Source organism: Calliopsis andreniformis, chromosome 3, assembly GCF_051401765.1.
Source record: "Calliopsis andreniformis isolate RMS-2024a chromosome 3, iyCalAndr_principal, whole genome shotgun sequence".
Taxonomy (NCBI): domain Eukaryota; kingdom Metazoa; phylum Arthropoda; class Insecta; order Hymenoptera; family Andrenidae; genus Calliopsis; species Calliopsis andreniformis.
In genome coordinates, this window is record NC_135064.1 from 11,133,945 (window position 1) to 11,153,344 (window position 19,400).

General features: G+C 34.5%; 1 protein-coding gene across 2 annotated transcripts in view; it reads left to right on the top strand.

Moving 5' to 3' along the window:
* Positions 1-19,400, top strand: part of 5-ht7 (5-hydroxytryptamine receptor 7) — a 218,906-nt gene that overhangs the window by 9,743 nt on the left and 189,763 nt on the right. The window lies entirely within an intron of this gene.

Genomic DNA, 19,400 nt, shown 5'->3' on the forward strand with positions numbered 1-19,400 from the left:
AATCAGACACATTTCACGCGTATTTTAGACATTTCCTCAAAAATTAACCCCCTTCAGTCTAAATTATTCGTCAAAATGTGGGCACAAAATGGTGGAAAAAGACGCTGCTGGTACTGACACTACAAGTCTCACTCATTATTGTATACGAAGGTGTTAATAATTCGGAAACTAAATTTGAAATTTTTATCTTATTTTAGTATATAGAATCATCCCTTAAAATTTCTGACACTTATTGTCCAATACTCCGTATAGCAGAAACTTCGCAAAGACTGAATCAAAGACAAAGTAAAATCTAGAAATATTATGATAAATTATTCAAAAATAAGAAATCAGGAAACCGTTCTTCTCTAGAATTTGTCCCAAGATTTTCATCCTACACGCGTTACTCGTGCTCGACAACGTTACAACGCGCGTAAGTGTCTCTCTTTGTTTTTCCAAGGGGAATTTCAACCTCACATTTCACAAACCACGTCTCCCTCGATATCGCAGCGGGCTATTTCGAAAGCCTATTCGACATATCTCCGAGCTTACCCTGGTTGGGTTGACACTCCGATTTCACCCAACATTGTATTCAGTTTTAAATCTATGCACTGCACAGTTCTACACAATTTCGCACTTTAGCCTGCTCTCGAGACCGTCGAGCTCGAATAAGATGCACATTATTTATGACGCCTTTCTTCCCATGAATCCGCCATTGTTACTCCGCAACCCTTTCGGCTTGATTTGTTTCGTCCGAATCTCAGGGAAAACGTGGTATAATTACAAACGCTTTTGTCTCCCTTCTTTTCCCATTTTCTTCCTCCTCCGCTCTATGTCGTTCATTTTTTGGTCATCCATTCACTTTATTTTCTACCCCTTGTTTCTCACTCTTTTCATCCGTATCCTTTTGTCTTGCGTATGATAGCGAAAACGCAGGAAAACAATGCAATTCTGAACGTTTCGTTATACTTATAAGCAGATGATAGGATGTATTGTAAAACAGAAATCCGTTTTCAGGAACGATTTTGGTATGAAAGGACAACAAAAGTAGCTAGTAGGAATAGGATTTCGGTTTTATCTGGAAAAAGGATATTAATTGTTGATGTATTCAATAGCTGAATTTGATATAAATTACTTTTTCGGATAAAAGGGTACTTAAATAGTTAATGTTAAATATAATATAAATATAAATTAACAAAAATAATTAACAATTAATAAAAATATATCTTTAGTTACGTTATAAAGTAGTTAGATTAATGTTTTTTCTCAACCATTCTTAAACATATTCTTTTATATTTTCCTTAACATAAGATGTTAAAATTAAGCTACGACAGTAGAGCTCCATTTATCTGAACTCCGTTTATCCGACGCTATGTCGTTACAGTACCTGGCTTACCGAATATGTTATTCAGCAAAATCCAGTTACATGAAACTTAACTCCAATTATATGAACAAATAAACAGCGAGGTAGTGGATAATCCGTGGACTCCTATTTCACGACAGATCCAGTTATCCGCACAGCATTGTTTCTCGATCATCTCTAGCTTTATTGCAATTTTGGCTGTAAGTTAAATGTGTAGGTAACAAATAAATTATTTTAGGTATTCTGTACCATTAAGCTAAATGTTTACTTATTTTTTGGTATTAGAATTGATCATACAATTAAGTTTTGCGAAACCTTGAGCTCTCTAGAGTTATAAAGAAAATCTACCTACTCTGTGATTGAAAGACTTTCTCCACCGCAATGTTTTAGCTATAAGTCCCCAAGAAATTAATAGACTCCTCAGAACGATAGCCCACAATAAGACTCGAATGAATTTGTCATCGTAGCCCAATAGATTTCCCACTGAATCGGACCATATCCTCTACTTTCAATTCCGCGAGTACCTGTAACAATTTCGCTTCGTGCCTTTTCGCAGATCCTTACTAGTTCAAAAGAACCCTGTCACGATGCTTTCTCCCCCATCGTGCCTCGATGAGCAGGAAATCGCGGCTCCTTTTCAGCATTCGTGTCGCGCTATTTTCGCGCAATCTCGGAGAGTCTTTCGCTTCGTGTGCTTCGAAAAGAAATTATTCGAAGGCTCGACCAGTTGCTTCCTGAAATATCTAGAAGACGTTGGAATTCTGGAAACGTTCGGAACGTTCACGAGGAACGTTACGTTTCGTTAAATCCATGCTCCGGGAACTGTCCCGTGGCGTTGCACTTTTCGAAAGCGCGTCGAGGGTCCACGAGGGCATCGATGACGCGCAAACATGCACCCCCCAGGGAACTTCCTCGAGATGTCGAAAATGCCACGTTTATGAAGGTTTATGAAGATCCATGACTCGAATTTTCCTCGTAAATTCAACGAGCTGCGCGTCCTCGTGGACGACGCCGTAAATTCGACGCATCCGCTTTAAGGAAACTGAAGTGCTGAGCGTATCCTCTTTAACAGGCTATAGATAAAGAGTGTAGACGCGAAGATACGGATACAGGTGGTAAGAGGTATCGTTTCCGCGTCTTATTTATTTATTAATCGCTCCCCGTCGAACGATCATCATTCGTTCAGAGTCGGAGCCTTGACCTGTGCCGTCGATTATCGTGGAGCGTGCCGCCCTCGGACAACCTTTGTGCTCGGGCACGGTCGTCGATAAATATGGCGGATAATTCATCTTTTAATTACCGCGTCCGGCGAGTGATAGATTTCATTGTCCTTTCTGAATCGATTGGAAGTATGCCTTCCATTATTCGTTCGCCTGGCGAGTGCTTTGTTTGTTCACCAATCATTGCTCCATTCAGTTATTACTCGCTAATCTTTCGCGCGATAGAGAGCTTCGCGTGGAGTGATTTGATAGGTGATACACAAGTGTTTTTATGGTGAATGCTAGAGGTGATCGCGAACAGAGCTATTTTATCCATTTTTTGAAATGTTTACCAGCACGGTCGAACTTTTTTTTGTGTAGATGCATCAGGAATTTTGGTTAAAAAATTGTTTGTATGGAATTTTTTTACCAGTTACGTAAATATTATGTTTTATAACATTGCACTGTTTCACTCTGAATTGTTGACGCGAAGTTGGACTTTGCGTACCTATGTCCTTATTATTCCCTTTAAAAGTTGTTCTTTTTTCTTTTTTTATTTACTTAACTAACTTGTTTTCTAATAAAACTGTGTTCTGTGTACATAATATATATTATGTTTTATTTCCATTCTATAACAATAATTGATGTCATTGCTTATTTCTCAGTGCAAAGTATAATAGGTATGAGTAGCATTAGATTAGCGTCGACATATCCGCTTTATGATACCTACAGGGTGTCAATATGTTAATAAGTGCTTATAGTACGCCTATCTGTAATCAATATGGATTTTAATTTTAAGAACAATCTTTTAATGTAAAATCAGCTTTTATTATTCACAAATATTCGATATCATCAGTCATATACAATTCGTGAGTGAATTAATTTAGGTCACCGTGTGTAAACATTGAATATCAGTAGTTAATAGTCAAAAGAGTATTCTTATTGCTGTGCAGAAAAACGATACGTAGTACAAATTTTAATACAACTTTATACATGTTTACCGTGCTTTGATATTTTTTATGGATAATATAATCATGAATCAATTCATAAGAGACCAAACTATCGGCCACGAACCAATCTTTAATTCATGGCAGAATTATCTCGTTTTCATTTCATCTGAATGAGAATTTCAAAACAGTTGAAGTTTAGTAAGAGTAAAATGAGATACTGTTCTAGTATAAGCATTGCATGACAATAATCTCAAAGTTTCAAAAAAAACGAAGGAGAATTTAGTTAATTAAAAGAACAGTATTTATTTCATATTTTTTATTCATATTAGTACCAAACATGGAAAAATGTGTGTGCCATTTCAGTACATTATTTTGATACTTACAATTAGTAATTGATTTCGAAAGTATACATACATATAATAAACCCTCAATTTCTTCATGAAACTCAGAAAAATATAAAATAAAAAAATTTGATTGTGTGCGTCCATAAATGAGTATGCCTCTTTAATACAACATCAAAATCGTAACAATAGTGTTACTGCAAATTTGCATTTGCATTTACATTTTCGAGCATTTGTCATTTCTCTCTTGCGAAATGAATTGTTAGAAAGCAAGTGCCTCGCGAAGCATAAAGTTTCTGCATATTATCATTTGTTGTTGTTCCATTTGTAATCGTGCATCTGTGGCGTGGTTGGACACCATGATTACGTGAATTTAAGAATAATTGTTATTTCGGCGTAACGTATTGATTGCACGTAGCGCTCCTTGTTTCGCGCTTGCGGACAAATTATTCAATTTAATAATTCATCGTTGCGTTTCATCATCGGGTAATTTAGCGTCGCTTCAATGTGTATATGTGACGCATTGTCGCTTGAATAGTGCGCCTAAAGTGCCACGGAAGATATATCGCTGCTTCCGTAACCCGTTAAACAAGTGTTTGTAGATCACTCTAACTGGTGGGTCACCGACGAACTGCTTTGAATTCACTACGATGATCCGACAGTTGAAAATACTTCGTGCATTTCCAAAATGGATGTAAAACGAACTGCTTTGAATTCGCTGCGATGACCTGACAGTTGAAAATGCTTTGTGCATTTCCAAAATGCATGTCAAACTTTTGAAAACTCGATTGTTGTGGGAGATTACGTCGTTGAGGAATTCTGTCAATAGTTGGAATAGGTGCGAAAGCTTACATCGGGTGTTCTAAAAGTTTGTGTGAAGTTTTCACACAGGTTTCATTCCTTTAGTTGTGTTTATAAGAATATTAATCTGTTTCTATTACAATTTTTTTTTAAATCTTATTAACTACACTAATTCGTAAGCAAATTTGAAAAATCGAGGAAAAAATTAAGGGTTTTAAGAGATACGGTAAGTTTGTCCTATTTACTAAAAGAAATATTTATTGAATAATTTATTTGCATTTCATCGATAAATTCTGCGTATGAATTTCCATCTGAAATCCATTGGAATAATCACTCAGCAGTGGATTTATTTTTAACCTGTTGCTAATATTTCAACCGCTAACAAATTTCAATCTCCTCACGAATGTAAGAGAAGCGCAGTGATTCTCTTAATTAAGCGAGGAATTCACTTTCTAAGATGCTCCTACGTAACCAGTAAGTCGACCAGAATCGCTAGCTTTGCCACGGAATTGAGCGAATAATTCCATTAGACGAACAGAGGATCCTTTGCCGAAACTCCTTTAATGCAACGTCATCCTTAATTGTCGCATTGATATCGTCCGCCAGTGAGTTATTCGACTACCAGATTTGAGTAGGAATTTCACCGTGAAAATGTTAGCAGTTCGTAGAAATGGAAGACAGTACAGATTCAATTCTGTGTACAATCGAGTGACTTATTAAGTAAATTGAAGAAACGAGGGAAAGTTTGATGTAACCGTGAACGTGTGTTTGATACAAATACGTGAAAGAAGTGTTTAAAAGGAGATGTTCCTGGGTCAGACGGACACACATTTTCGTCTTTAACGAGTTTCCTTTACAACCTTTCAGTCTCGCAAACCAATTTTCTGTACTGCGCGAACTTAGTTTTGACTTTTTTCACGCTCTCTCAGATTCTGCACTAGCAGACCAAGAAAACACTCACAGAGGTGTATTTTGTCCACAAAAAGTCCCTTTTCTAATAGATTGTGTTATATTACAACTGATTCACAGCGAGTAGTTCCGTATTGTAATAATTCAATTCATTTTCCAAGGGTTTTAATAGAGCTTTGAAATACGTGGCATTATTTCACTTTAGCTGATGAAGAAAAGGGACAGTAATCCGAGTAGTCCGTGGTTCCGTAGTATGGCAACGCGGTTTCAGCAGGGCGTGGACATGAACTCTAATCTGTTTGCTGTTGAATTGATTCAGAGTATTCTCGAGGACACTTTCTGTCTCTTAGCGTCTATCAATTCCACCACAGCTATATTGTGGAATAGAGGCATGGTCTTAACCTAATTACGTACTGACATCTTCTCTCCTAAATTAGATTCTTTGAGAACTTTTCGGTCATTTTATTTAAATAAATTCGATATATTATAATCTAACGCTATTAAAATAAAGTTTTGATAGATTTAGCACTACTCGAATAATTATTTTTGGGAGTTTCTGCAGAGTTTCTTATATAATATTATAAGGTAGTGATATTCCTGTAGGGACTAAAAATAATCATTTATAATTCATTTTATTAAATATTGTGTAATTTTTTTATTAAATGATTCATTAAAAATTTAGCTTGTAATAGGACAGTTGGTAGTATAGTCAATCTGAATTTGATTTGTAAATTATCATTAGTTAAACGAAAACTGATAAATTTTTAGCAGAGAGTGTTTAATAGTAACAGGATACTGTGTCAAAGAAGATGATAATGTGTAAATCAAATTTCGACTATTTTATTCACAATGCCATATTAAAGTGCATTTTGTATAAACCTCTTAGAAAGAAAGTTACCCAATGCTTAATAAATCATAAAGGAACATGTTTGTTATCCCGGGGAAAGTTTACTACTTATAATATTAATGGGAAACTTAGTGAAGCTTTTCTACGTCGAACTGTGAACTTTTCAATTCACCCTCGTACAATATACAAATTCAAAACTAAGGAACGAGAACAACACTAAAAGCATATTCTGCAACGCCATTGAAATCGTAATCTCATTCATCTTGAATTGAAATCTCATTCATGCTGAATAAGTCTAAAACGTATGTTTCCCACGTTTCATATTTCTACATTAGTGATATTGACATCGAATGAAATTTATAAGCGTTATTTTTCTTTTATACTCTACAAGAAAACATTGTCGCTAGAAACGTGCAAAGGCTAACAATTTCAGTGGAATTTCTTGTATTATTTAGTTTATAGTTTATGTAAGTAGCTACAATAATTACTTGAAAATTGTAGTAGTACAGAGATATCAGATAAAATTTATACAAATGCAAATGAAACAAAGATATATGGAACCTATTTCTTACGTTTTCAATAGCAACGAGGAAAACGGTCCTTACACTTTAACGCTGTTTTAATCAGGAACACTCTAAGGATTTTCAGCAAGGAACACTTAAAGCAGCACTTCTATACTGGTCTCCTTCTTTGCATTCCAAACAATAGCACATCTTGAGTCGCCCAATTAATTAGATGAAACGGTTGACCTTTCCAATGTTTCTTCAACTGGGGAAAATTAATGGCAAAATGGATGGTTATTGGATTCGTAGGTAGAAACGGTAGTTAAATTGTGGGGTGTTCCTATATTCCTGTTCTACGATTACATTCGTAAGAAGGTATTAGTAGTCGTAAAGGAGAGTTCTCTTTGAATGATATTCTCTTTGCATTTGTACTACTTATGTAACAATGGGAAACGCGTTGATTCACTCGTGGTTTAATTATTCTCCACCTTTGTACACGCACAGTAAATCTTCCTAGCGATTTGCTTCTAAGGTTTCATCAAGAAAATGTCAGTAGAAGTTCAGTCATGGACATAAAATTGTTAGAAGAACGTGGAAGCTTAAAATGAAATAGGGTTTTAGAAAGTAGAGAACGAAGTAACTTGATGCTTGTCATTAATCCGTGTTAGATTTATTTCAACCGCCTTTCAGACGTTAGATTTTATCAGTATGTTACGACTGTGAAGTGGACAGAAATTCTGTTAGCCCATGTCGGATCTTAATGTGTTCAGTGAATTTAGACGCATGCCGTATTGCTGCGTTGTGTACCTTAGAGTCAAGACATTAATTACTGTCGTCGCCGTAACCTTAATCCCAGATCGAGTAATCCACGGATTATGCGATACACTCCTATCTCGACTGTCCAAGCTACTCCACATTCTCCGTGGTTGCTTTTGCCTGGGGTTCAATTTTGCCGAGACCTTTAGTATAATATTTATGTCCTTTCAATTGCAGAAGCTTGAATAATGTTGAGATTTATATACGAATTTGTGGAATTTTGTCGAGGAGAATTTTATCTTTTATTCTTGCAATTAAATAAGTAAAATAGTCAGAAAATGGAATCGATAAATTATAGATAGACATACAAGAGTGCACTGAAAATCGTTGCATTAGCAAAAAAGTGTTTATTCAACAAGCCTTCACATACTTTACAAGTATATTGAAAATATACAATAACAATTTTTTATGCATTTTCTTTGCTTTCGAGAAAATCGACTATGAAATTTCCTTAAGTATTCGTGTACTTCAGAGGTAATGAGAGTTGGTTGAAGGAGTCTCTTCGAATTTAGCTATTCCTGTTTCCACATATTTATAATCCATGTCATGACTTATAACAATTCGTGCTTACCTGACTCATTACCATTCTTATTACGCCTAACCAGCTTTTGACTTAGCAGTATTTGTGAAGATTAGAAAATCGTAGTACGTAGGGTGAGGCCATAGCAGAAGCATTTCCATTATAAGCACCAACTGCAAGAACCATATCTGTGTATTCACGACTATGTCTGCATAACTTGCTATTACGATAGCTTCACAGATACTCATAATTCGAAACCTAGTTAAGCGTAATAAGAATGGTAAGCGGCAAACCGCGATATCACTGTACATTCACTACTTTCCGTAAATTTTAGATTCATGATTTCAGATTAAACATTTCTTTTGTTTTTATAAAAACTCGTACAATTATGTGAAGTACAAAATTATTTTTTCTAAAACTTAGGCTTCACTAAGTTTTACTAAGTTTCTGAAAACATTATCTAAATTTTGCAGAAGCCCAATAGCTAAGAAAGTTATATTCTGTGAAGACCACAGTCTTGAGTGAACCAAATATTGTAATCTGAATTTTGATATGCATATCAGGGAATCGATGAAGCCACGTAAATTTAAATAGAGTCGCTTCATCTAGCCACAGTAGGCTGGATCACAAAAGACGCCAAAGGAGGCCACTGTACCTAATCGAACTTGCCCAGTTCCGCCCGCTGGTTCCTTCAAAGAACAGCGTTGTATTCAATTCAGAATTGATTTGAATGCTATTTAGGGACGTCTAAATAGTTATACTAACTTTTGCCAAATATTTCTACTGGAATCTATTGAAATCGGTCTGTCTCTTGGAAACTAAAACTCTCTTCTAATATATCCCTGTAATTACTATAGATGATCTAATATAAAATACTATATTTTAAAAATTTTATAACTTTCTCTATTTTTAGTAAAAAGATCGTATTACGTAATAAAATATCTTCGCAAATTAGAGTAGCGTTGAAAGAGTGTTCAACAGGATTTTACATTGTGGATTACAGCAATTTAATTAGATTTTTACAGTTCGAGTGTCTTTATGGAAGACAATTTTTATCCACTATTGAAAGTCAGAAATAAGAAAAAAAGATTCTGCTTCCATATTTCATTCGACTTTAATGTCGAAGTGTTCATCCACGAGGACGAAAACAACATCCTTTTAGAAATCAGCGACTCCAACATAAATATAGGCCTTACTCCAATTTGCAAATGTTTTACGACGAAGATGAAAGCAGTAGAACGACCTACGTGTCGAATGATATTCAGCTGTGAACCATAGAGGCAATGGAAAGTCTTAAGCATGGGGTTTCAATTTGCGTTAGAGTTTCATCTTTGGGTTTAGTTTTATAGATCTTTTATATCATCTACACGTGTACCTACTACAGATTTCGTGTATACTTTAATTCATGGAATTTTTAACTACTTAAAGAGTACCAGAAGGTTTGAAAGACGTCAAATGAACATCTTTTTCAATATCATACCTTAGATAATTACGTGTTAAAATATATTATAAAATATATGAAGCTACGTATATTAATAATCTAGTTGTTTTCCAAGAATATATTCATTTTAAAATGTAAATAATTTTCTTCTTTCTTTAAATTACTCATCGTCAGTAAATTGAAATTCGAACAATATTAATCTTGAGATAATACAGTGTGAGTATTCTGGCATAATATAGTAGGATCACTGCGAATTCATTATGAACAGTGGTGCATACTAAATTCATTATATGTCAGTTTATTAAAAATTAAGATAAAGTAAATAAAAAACAAATTGGATAAATTAAAGGAAGTTTAGAAGAGAATTAAAGAAAGTTATAATATTAAAAGCTGATGGTTTAATATTACCTACATGGAAAAATTTCTCTTAATTTGCAGTTGGACGTTAAATATTATTTTCAAATTTTATTTTTTTTAATACACTTTTGCTTGTCTTTTTAACACACGCATAATAAAATCATGATCTGTAACTTCTGATGGAGTTACTAACATGAATTAAGCTAGATATGTAGATGTGTCATCGCAAGAAAATGTGTCATACATTACCAAACAAAATACTTTTTACGCTGAGCAATGGTATGGGAGTACTGTACAAGATTTCCAGTCATAATCGAGGCCTAGGATCTAGATATGGTTTCGCGTAGACATATGTCATTCATCGACTGTACCCGATTACATGACCCAAATGTATTGTTCCCAGTTATCGCGTTTTGATATCTGATTTGATGAAAAGGAAACACTCAACGGATCCTCGGCATGCATGAGTTGGTCCCACAGGAATTGGCGCCCAAACTAGCCAAAAATGTCGGGTGATATGTAGCAAAAGTTTTCGTCTACGCTTCAGAGACACTTCCTCTTGTGTCAAAGTTTTATCACAGTTTTATCAAAAAGTTATATCTCAGCTTGTTTACGCCCCACATAGAATCGATAATGCTACTTATTAATGTTAATATGAAATAATGTCAAGAATAGCGTCGCCCAAAACTGCACGAACTTGTGAAGTATAGAGGCGTCTAAATTATGTTAAAATGATAACGCAGCGCAGCGAGGCAATCGTCCTTTAATTACAAGTTGATTGTACCACTGGGTTACATTTTTCCTATAGAATCGCCCGCATGTTATTAATGCCAGGATTATTTGTTCTCATCAACAGTTCCACAGTATTACACGCTGGATTTATTATTCACTTTGCAGCAGTGCAACGCAGCGATGCGAAATTATTACGGTACAATGTCGATTGACAGTTTTTGGAGTAGATTTTGGGTTAATCGATACAGTAACAAACATATTATATGAATTATGTGAAATTATTGACTATGAGCAGTGACAAAAAAATTGTTTGGAATAGATAACATTCACGAAAGTATTCTACAGATAGAGAATGTTCGACATGTGTTACAAATTTGCAAAGAGTAATTATATGTGTGAATATAAGATGCAAATGATGATTAAGAAAATTGCATTTTGGAGATATTAATTGTTGGAGGCACCTGAACTGCGTGTGCGTCTGACTCAGTGTCTTGTTCTACTACTTGTGTGAACTAACGAGGTCAGACGTAATATCAGTAGAGTAAGTCCCAAGTCAGACATTCTTCTACTACATTTTTAACAATTAATAACTTAGAAATGAAACCTCAAATGTAATTTCGTTATTTCTGATTTTCGTTTTATTTTGGCATGTATGTAAAATCGCAATTATATTATAACATCTACAATTCCTAGCTAAATAAGTATACTATTATTGAGACGACATGCCTCTGCGAAATGACTAGTTTACTTAGAAAAGTTTAAAGAATGGAATTTTTAATTTTTAATTTTTTTATATGTTCAAAGGAATTATTGTTTTATACAGTAATCGTTATTGATATTGCATCTGTTACCGACAGAAAGCAATATTACATTAACTGCAACCGATAGTATTTAATTCATTATTTAATATCAAAGATAAAAGCAATGAGGACTTCTCAAGGTAAATAATAATTTAAAATAACTCTTGTTTAAATCATTTATAAATTTACGAGATTAATAGGGTACATTCTATGCTCTATATTTTAAAAAACTACTATAGTACAGAAACACATGGCATGATTACTACCAAGGATAGTTGATCAATATCTGTCGTCGTTATCGAGTGTCCAACGAAGATCGAACAAGTGGTATCACGCGATACCTCGATGACCAGTATCGATCAACGTCTCTCGACTCCAATTGAAGCGGCGATTTCGGGAACAGAGAAATTAAGTTATCAAGAAGCCTATTATCGTCGGTTAATACATGACGATAGAAGCTGGTTCAATTACATACGATTTCATGTACTACGATTAGCTGTTCTCAAAGGATCAAATTGAACAGGAAGTACAGAGAATGGCTCTTCTACCTCCATCGGTACTCATGAAACAAACATATGTATATCGATTTCATTTGAAAGCATAAAGCTGACACACAGCCTGCTGGTATCATGTCATGTTGGAAAATTTAGCTTTGTTAGTTGAAGTGGTATTTCCATTTATGGGAGATATTTTTAAATGATCTTCAAAGCTAAAAATTAATGGACTAAAACAGTTGAAATTTTTAGTATCTAAATATTCTCGTTTCGTGAAATTAAATTGAAATTTTTATATAATTATGTACTACATAGAGCAAGTTATTACAAATTGCTTGCAGTGTAGCGCTCGTAATGATTGTCACGGTTTATCTTGTCGTAGTAATCTACTACAGAAAATGGCAGTTTTCTAGAAAAGAACTATCGATTTAATCATTAAACTTTCAATTTTCTTAGGCGATCAAAAAACCACTGCAAATGCTGGCATATTTAATTTTAGTGTGAACGATACAGGAGAATTTTTTTCTAGAGATTTTAGAAAAGTCATAGTAGCCAGTTTTGAAAGTATTATTTTCAGAAAAATAAATTCAACGTTTTAACTTACCACATAATATCTATACATTTATGACATTTTCTTTTAATCTGCTACTTTTGCTACATAAAGAGGGTCCCCTTCTTCTCTTATAACTCCACTGTTTCCTCACTTCTGCAATTTTCATGATATTTAATCCTTTCAACGCTTACACCATTTATAATTAGTACGTCCAATTTTGTTATATACGTTTGAAATGATAAAGAATTAGCAACTAAAAGATGGCCTCTTTGACGTTTAAGTTCATTACATTTCAAATAAAGCCTCTCTCCATTGCCCTCTTGAGCCACTTTCTACTCCCAATTTCTTCAATATTTTCTCTCCACGGACTTCTATATTGCAACTGCACCTGATACAGAGTTATCGATCTTTTAAGGATAACCGTGATGGAACCAAGAAATCTACAGGCTGATTTAAAGCACTTAATGCAACTAGACGGTTTATTGGCTTAGCGACGAGGCTACGAAATGAGATAGCTTTTGTTTACTTCTTAATAAAGATTGACGTAGGCAAGTTTGCGGGAAATTCATTAAAAATATAAAGTCTTTTTTTCAATCTGTTCCCATTTATTTATCGCGCAACGAGAAACAAAGTTATCCTGTTCTATAGGCTTTCCAACTCGTTATTGAAAGCTAATTAATTAATGAGGAAACAAGGGTACCCTATCGGCTAAATCGCTATTCAATATTTTTTTTCATCCCTCCCGTTAGATTCATTCGTTGTCTATTCGCTTTACAGAATTAATTGTCCAGGGACTGACGCGTCGTTTGTGTATTCGTCGAGCTGATTTGCATACGCATATATCGGTGACATTAAATTTCAATCAACGACACCAATTTGCGAATTCGCTTATTCCGATCGTGTCCCGTGTTTTCCCTCGTTTATACCATCGCGTTACTGTGCTTTCTAATTAACGATCAAACTAATAATACGGTAATTACAATACGCCAGTGATATGAGCGTTTCGCTTTCGCGACGCGTCTGCTGATTTTCATTGTCCTCGCTGCGACCTGTCGCTCAAAGTTCGCTGGTGGTCGAAAGAAAACGACGACTAAATTTTCCAGTGAAGCGTTTCCCGAAGCTTTCATTTCCTGCTTCGACAATTTCCGTGTCGGTTTGTGATTCTATCAAACGGCGAAGCGATACAAAGAATTTTCATTGAGATGAGAGTCTGTCTATCACGGTGGAACGTGCTTTTACTATCTTTGACGCTGATGAGAAATTTGACGTAGAAAAAGGTCGATATTGTTCGAGGATGCGTTTATAAAGTAATATTTGAAGATCTAAAGGGGAATATTAAAATTTTTCTTTCGGAATTACTTGTATTTTAAGCAACTCCACCGTAAAAAATGATTGCTGAAAAGGAAGAAAATTTATAAATTTTTGGTTTAGTAATTTCTATATGTTAGTTGCGCATATATAATTTTATGTGACGTATTAAAAGTTGTGTTAGTATAAATATCATGACTCATTACACCAGTTAAGGATTATAGGGCTCATCGAGAATTTCTACTCCATTTTTGTGAAGAAATTGCTTTATATATAGTGTTCACAACTAATTGATTAATGTTTCTATTATACTTGTAAGTATCTAATTGTATGAACAAATTTAAAAAAGAATATAGAACACTAAGATATCATTAATATCAGCATTCCCAATTTCTTGATACCTATTTTAAGAAAAATTCATTACCTACATTCATAGTAACCTGTTGCTAACAAATATTATTTTACACAAAATTTTCAGGAGAAATGTAGTCAACTCAACTTCGATATGTCGATTAGATCGAACATCTTAAGTTTAACTTATTAACCTTTCTTCTGCCGTATATAGGTACTACTATTCTAAGTCGTAAGCAATCACGAAAACTTTGAGAAAATCGATTATACAATTTCGTGCAAACTATGTGCAATATTCCTTCCAAGACGAGTGGGTTTCAACCCGATTAAATCTGCACTACAAAGACCCATGAAAGGGCTTAGAGTTTATCTTAGAAGATTTCATTATCGACCCACCGATAGCTGGTTACGCTGTAGCCGATATCGCGGCGAAAGGAAGCTGGGGCGAGGCATGGACACCTTTATAACAGGGCCTCGGGCTCTCTTCGTATCGCGTTTGCTCACTATTTGCGCCGTTTAACTGCCTGCACGAGGAGCGACGTTTGATCGACTCCGGCCCATTATTAGGATCGATGGCGCGTCAAGAACGTTGCTTGAATTTCAGCGTTGACAAGGACTCGAAGGAGTCGAAATGCCAGAGATAACGTGCCCAGAAAAGTCGAGGGCCGCGACGAACCTTTGTCGCTCGACACTGTCGCGATGGAAAGACACCTGCTCGTGTATCACAAAAGCGACGTGTTTTATCTCTTTGAAGAGTACTTCGGGGAAAGATTAACGTGATAATGTTTCCGATGCAGGCGTCGCCTCTCGAGGTTAACTCGTTGCATCCGAGTGCTGACTTTCTGAAGCTTTGGATGCTAATCGAGAGCCTTTCATTCGCGGGTTCGTTGTTTCACTCGAGTTTCAGGGGTATTGTGATTGTGAATTGAGGATTCAAAGCAAGTCACAGATTCGTTTGCAAACAGCTAAAAGATCAGTTATAATTCTTCTTTTATCCGCTACATTACCAGCTTTGATGCTCTATTTTTGTCCAATTTCCTCAGTTTTAGAGGAAAAAGCAAAATGTTTTTAACTTAACTTAACTGTGTCACTTAAATTTTCTTCTAAACTATTTGTTACATGAGAAAATGCTTTAAACAAAAGTTGTTTGGTATCAAAAGGAGTATACCAAAAGAAAGCTACCCTTGACACCAAACAACTTTTATTTAAAACATTTTTTCATCCAACAAATAGTTTAAAAAGAAACTTTAGTGATACAGTTACGTGACTCACCCTGTATAATATGTTTTTAATATACAAACTCCTAGTTGATTAAGTAGAGGTCTGAATATACTTTCCATGAGGTATTAATAAAACTGGGACATTTTAACAAAATAGATTATAGGCATCAAAATAATACAAAAGTTTGTGAAACGTATATTTATGACAATAGTTTTTCAGTTACACACTGCTTCTTATTATTTACAATAAATTAACCCTGAACCGATACAAAATACACACCATCATTTGCATTAGCTGATTGCATGTTCTGCAAAAAATGTTACACGTCACATGTTATACTTTCCTCGAGCTCTATTAAAGTGAAATCAATGAAGTAAATTGCAATTCATTAGAATAAAGTATCATATGTATGGCAACAGTAATAGTACCAGACAAACTTATCTGTTTCATTCTCAACTGTTACAAATAATATTAAAATTTATTTTACGTGTAATATTGTGTAACGTTTTCTTAGAATATTTATTTTGAAAATTATTATTTCAAACTGAAACACTTAATTCATTTAAAATTTCTGTATCAACTTAATACTCAACAAGCCAAGTCATTTCTGTATTGTTTCCCAATAACTGAAAGCTAACATAGTTTTAAAGAGACGTTAAAAAATTGTCAAAGTCAAAGTCGTTCACAGGGATTATTATTCGTAGCATTTTAATAATCTCTGCGATAGTACGCGCTGATGCAAATAAGCCAGAATATAGCGAAGGTCTAATATCCGATTGCAAAAATGGAAGAGGTTTTCCCTCTGATTTCACTTCCCTTCTTTTTCAAGCTTCAAACCTTCGCTAATATTACAGTCACCGCTCTGATGGATTATTTTGCGAATAATAATGAATATTCAGGCCTCCACGGAGACGATATGATTTCTATCAAAGGGGAAATTTCCTACTTTTCACGCTGATCTTCATCTCGGCAATTTTGCGCTTCTATTACGTATAATGAATTCATGGGAATGGATGAATTATCGATCTGAAATTCTTTCGTCGAAATGATTTTTATCAAGATTGATTAGTGGCTAAGGTAAAAACGATAGCTTTACAGCGACGACAGGTTGCAAGCTGCATATTTACGTCAAATTTTTGCGCGAGCCTCTCAATAACAGTCGCAAAAAACTGAAACAAAATGAGAAATAAGTGGCGATTTTATAGGAAAAAACGCCTCTCTCTCTCTTGCAGCTATTAAAGTTAAATTTCGTTGAAGTTACACGTGGGGAAACTGCTCCCATTATATGCATACTGAACATTGAAAAGTTTAAATATGCACAATGTAGATGTAGTTATTAGTAGCGCAGACTCGGATGAATTTAGGGTAATTTCTTGCATGTAAATAAAGAAAATGCCATAAACCACGCGAAGCTTAATAAAATTTAATGAATTCGTTTTTACGACGCTGTTGTTTTCATGTATTTGCGACGCATCCTGTTGCAACGTTCTGCACCCTGCACGCTCGTTATTGTAATTTCCTTACATTTCGGTTTGTGTAACATCTAGGTTTATGGGGAAACGATGAAAACCTTTTCTGAACTATCGCCAGAGCCATTAAAGCTCGATAAATTCCCCGAGCCGTATCGCTGAACCTTTGATTTGTTTTACGTCGATGTCGCTGCACAACCGGTTGCGTTTGATATATCGTGAACGTTCTAGTGTGCACCATGAACACCTCGTGGAATGGAGAAAAAACATTTCTGACGGTAATACGTTCTGCGTGGATACCGCGTGTCGTACAGTTGTCAGCAGTTGTAGTCTATCTCTTTTTTTAGCGCAGGCAATTTTTCTTTCGAGAATATGATTCGGAATTGTTGTCGCCCTCGTTAAAATTTTGAATGCAGTTTACAAGGGACAGTCATTAGCAAGGATATATAGAAATACGTATATGTATATTGAATGGCAGTTGAAAATGTAGATTCCTTTATAAAAATCGTTTATTACTATTTTGTGAAAGAGAATAAAATTGTTCTGTATAATATGGAATGGGATATCATTGTAATTATGAAATGCTTCCTAGTTATTCATTGTTAAGGGGAGATTCTCGTGTAGCACGATTAAAGTGGATAGGTTTTTCTTGAATTTTTTTGAGAGAAAATTGAAACCTGTTTAATACTAGTTTTGGAGATATAAAGACAGACTATTTAATTGTAGGAAAAATATTTTTGAATCCACTTTTTGTTGCTTTTAATTAAATGGCGATTAAGTCTTGTAATCATTTTCGATGGTGTACTATGGTTGGCGAGTAGTGTAGCATTTATGACAGACATCCGAAAACAACAAGTGAAAAATTTTCTTTATGCTGGGATGGAGCTTAATTTAAATAAGAATTTGGCAAACTAAAACAAATTTCTAACGTTTGCAAGGTAATTTTGTTTCTCGACATTTAATTTCAGCTTGAAAGTTGGGTTTAAAATATTATTAATGAGAAATAAATTCAAATTTCAGGTTCAATCTCTGAAAAAAGTTTTAACGAAAAGAATAAGTTTTGTCTCAAAGCGATTAGTTGATTAGTTCTTGAATTATCCTGCCTGCCAACTTAAAGAGTATGGTATCGAGAAAAACGCATTTAAACTTTTTAATAAGGATTGAAAATGCTTATAGCTTAAAATTTGATGAACTATAACTTCTCTGTTTTCTTAGATGCGGCTAAAACATTTACAGGGTCCATTTTTTACAGATTATCGTATTGATTTATGCAAGTCGACTTTTTAGACCTGTTACACGAGAGTTCGCCCCTTACAGACATACTTAAATTGTTCCTGAAATTATGTCTGACTTGTAGACTTATTCTACTTCTAGAAAGCAGGAGCTGGATCAGACACAGAGATGCTAGTAGAATAAGACAGTAGAGCAAGTGTAGTCAGACACATTTCATTATCTTACAATTAGGTGTTTCATCAACTATGATTAACTCGGAAACAAAGCATGCAACACAATTTCATCTATCCCTCTTTTCGTCTTATTTTAGCATGTAGAATTACCCCTTGAAATTTCTAATAGAACTGAATTGTAATGAATTATACTATAGTGAGTTATACTAGTGAATTCTCTCTCCCTTTTTTCACATATAAATTATAAATTTCACGCTGATAATAAGACTCAAAATTCATTGTTTGACGCAATTTCTTGCTACTTAAAAATAGAAAAAATGGTTAATCACGATGAGAATACTGAGCTTAATATTACAAAAATAGAAGTTTAGGATACTCGAATATTTTTCATTCATTAGAGTACATACTGTGCAAAATAATTTTAGTTGTAATTGATTTTTCAATGTTTGTAAAAATTTCACAAATCAATTCTCCTTGCTTATTAAATCACGCGTATCCTGTGATAAAGAATTATAATAGATATTAGTCAACATTTAGTTTATAGTTTATGTAATCGTGTAAGAGCCATTTATACAATGGAAATGTACAACTTATAAATTCACTAACATTATTCCTTTGCTACACATATAATCATATAATCATTAACCAATTGGCAGCAGATAGTAAAACTTGCTTACTAATGACGAACCATTAGCATTCTGATAACGACTGATAAATTTCGACTATAAAAGACTTCGTAACATTTTTTCAGCATTCTGTGAGAAGTTAGTCCTATTAAAAAGTTATAAGTTAGCGAAAGAGGAAAGTACTTCGCAAGGAATGGCTACTTTTACCATAATCACGCATAATACTGTGTAACACAAAGTTAGTCTTATAGAACATGAATAAACAGTGTTGGTTTTTATACCGTAATTTGGGTTTTCTGCGAGAATAAAGGGAGTGGAACAAGTACTACAGAATGAAAAAGATACATAATCATGAATCACAGAGGATCATTTGTAGTCCCATAATTTTCTAAATACCTGTGGAATATCAGTGCA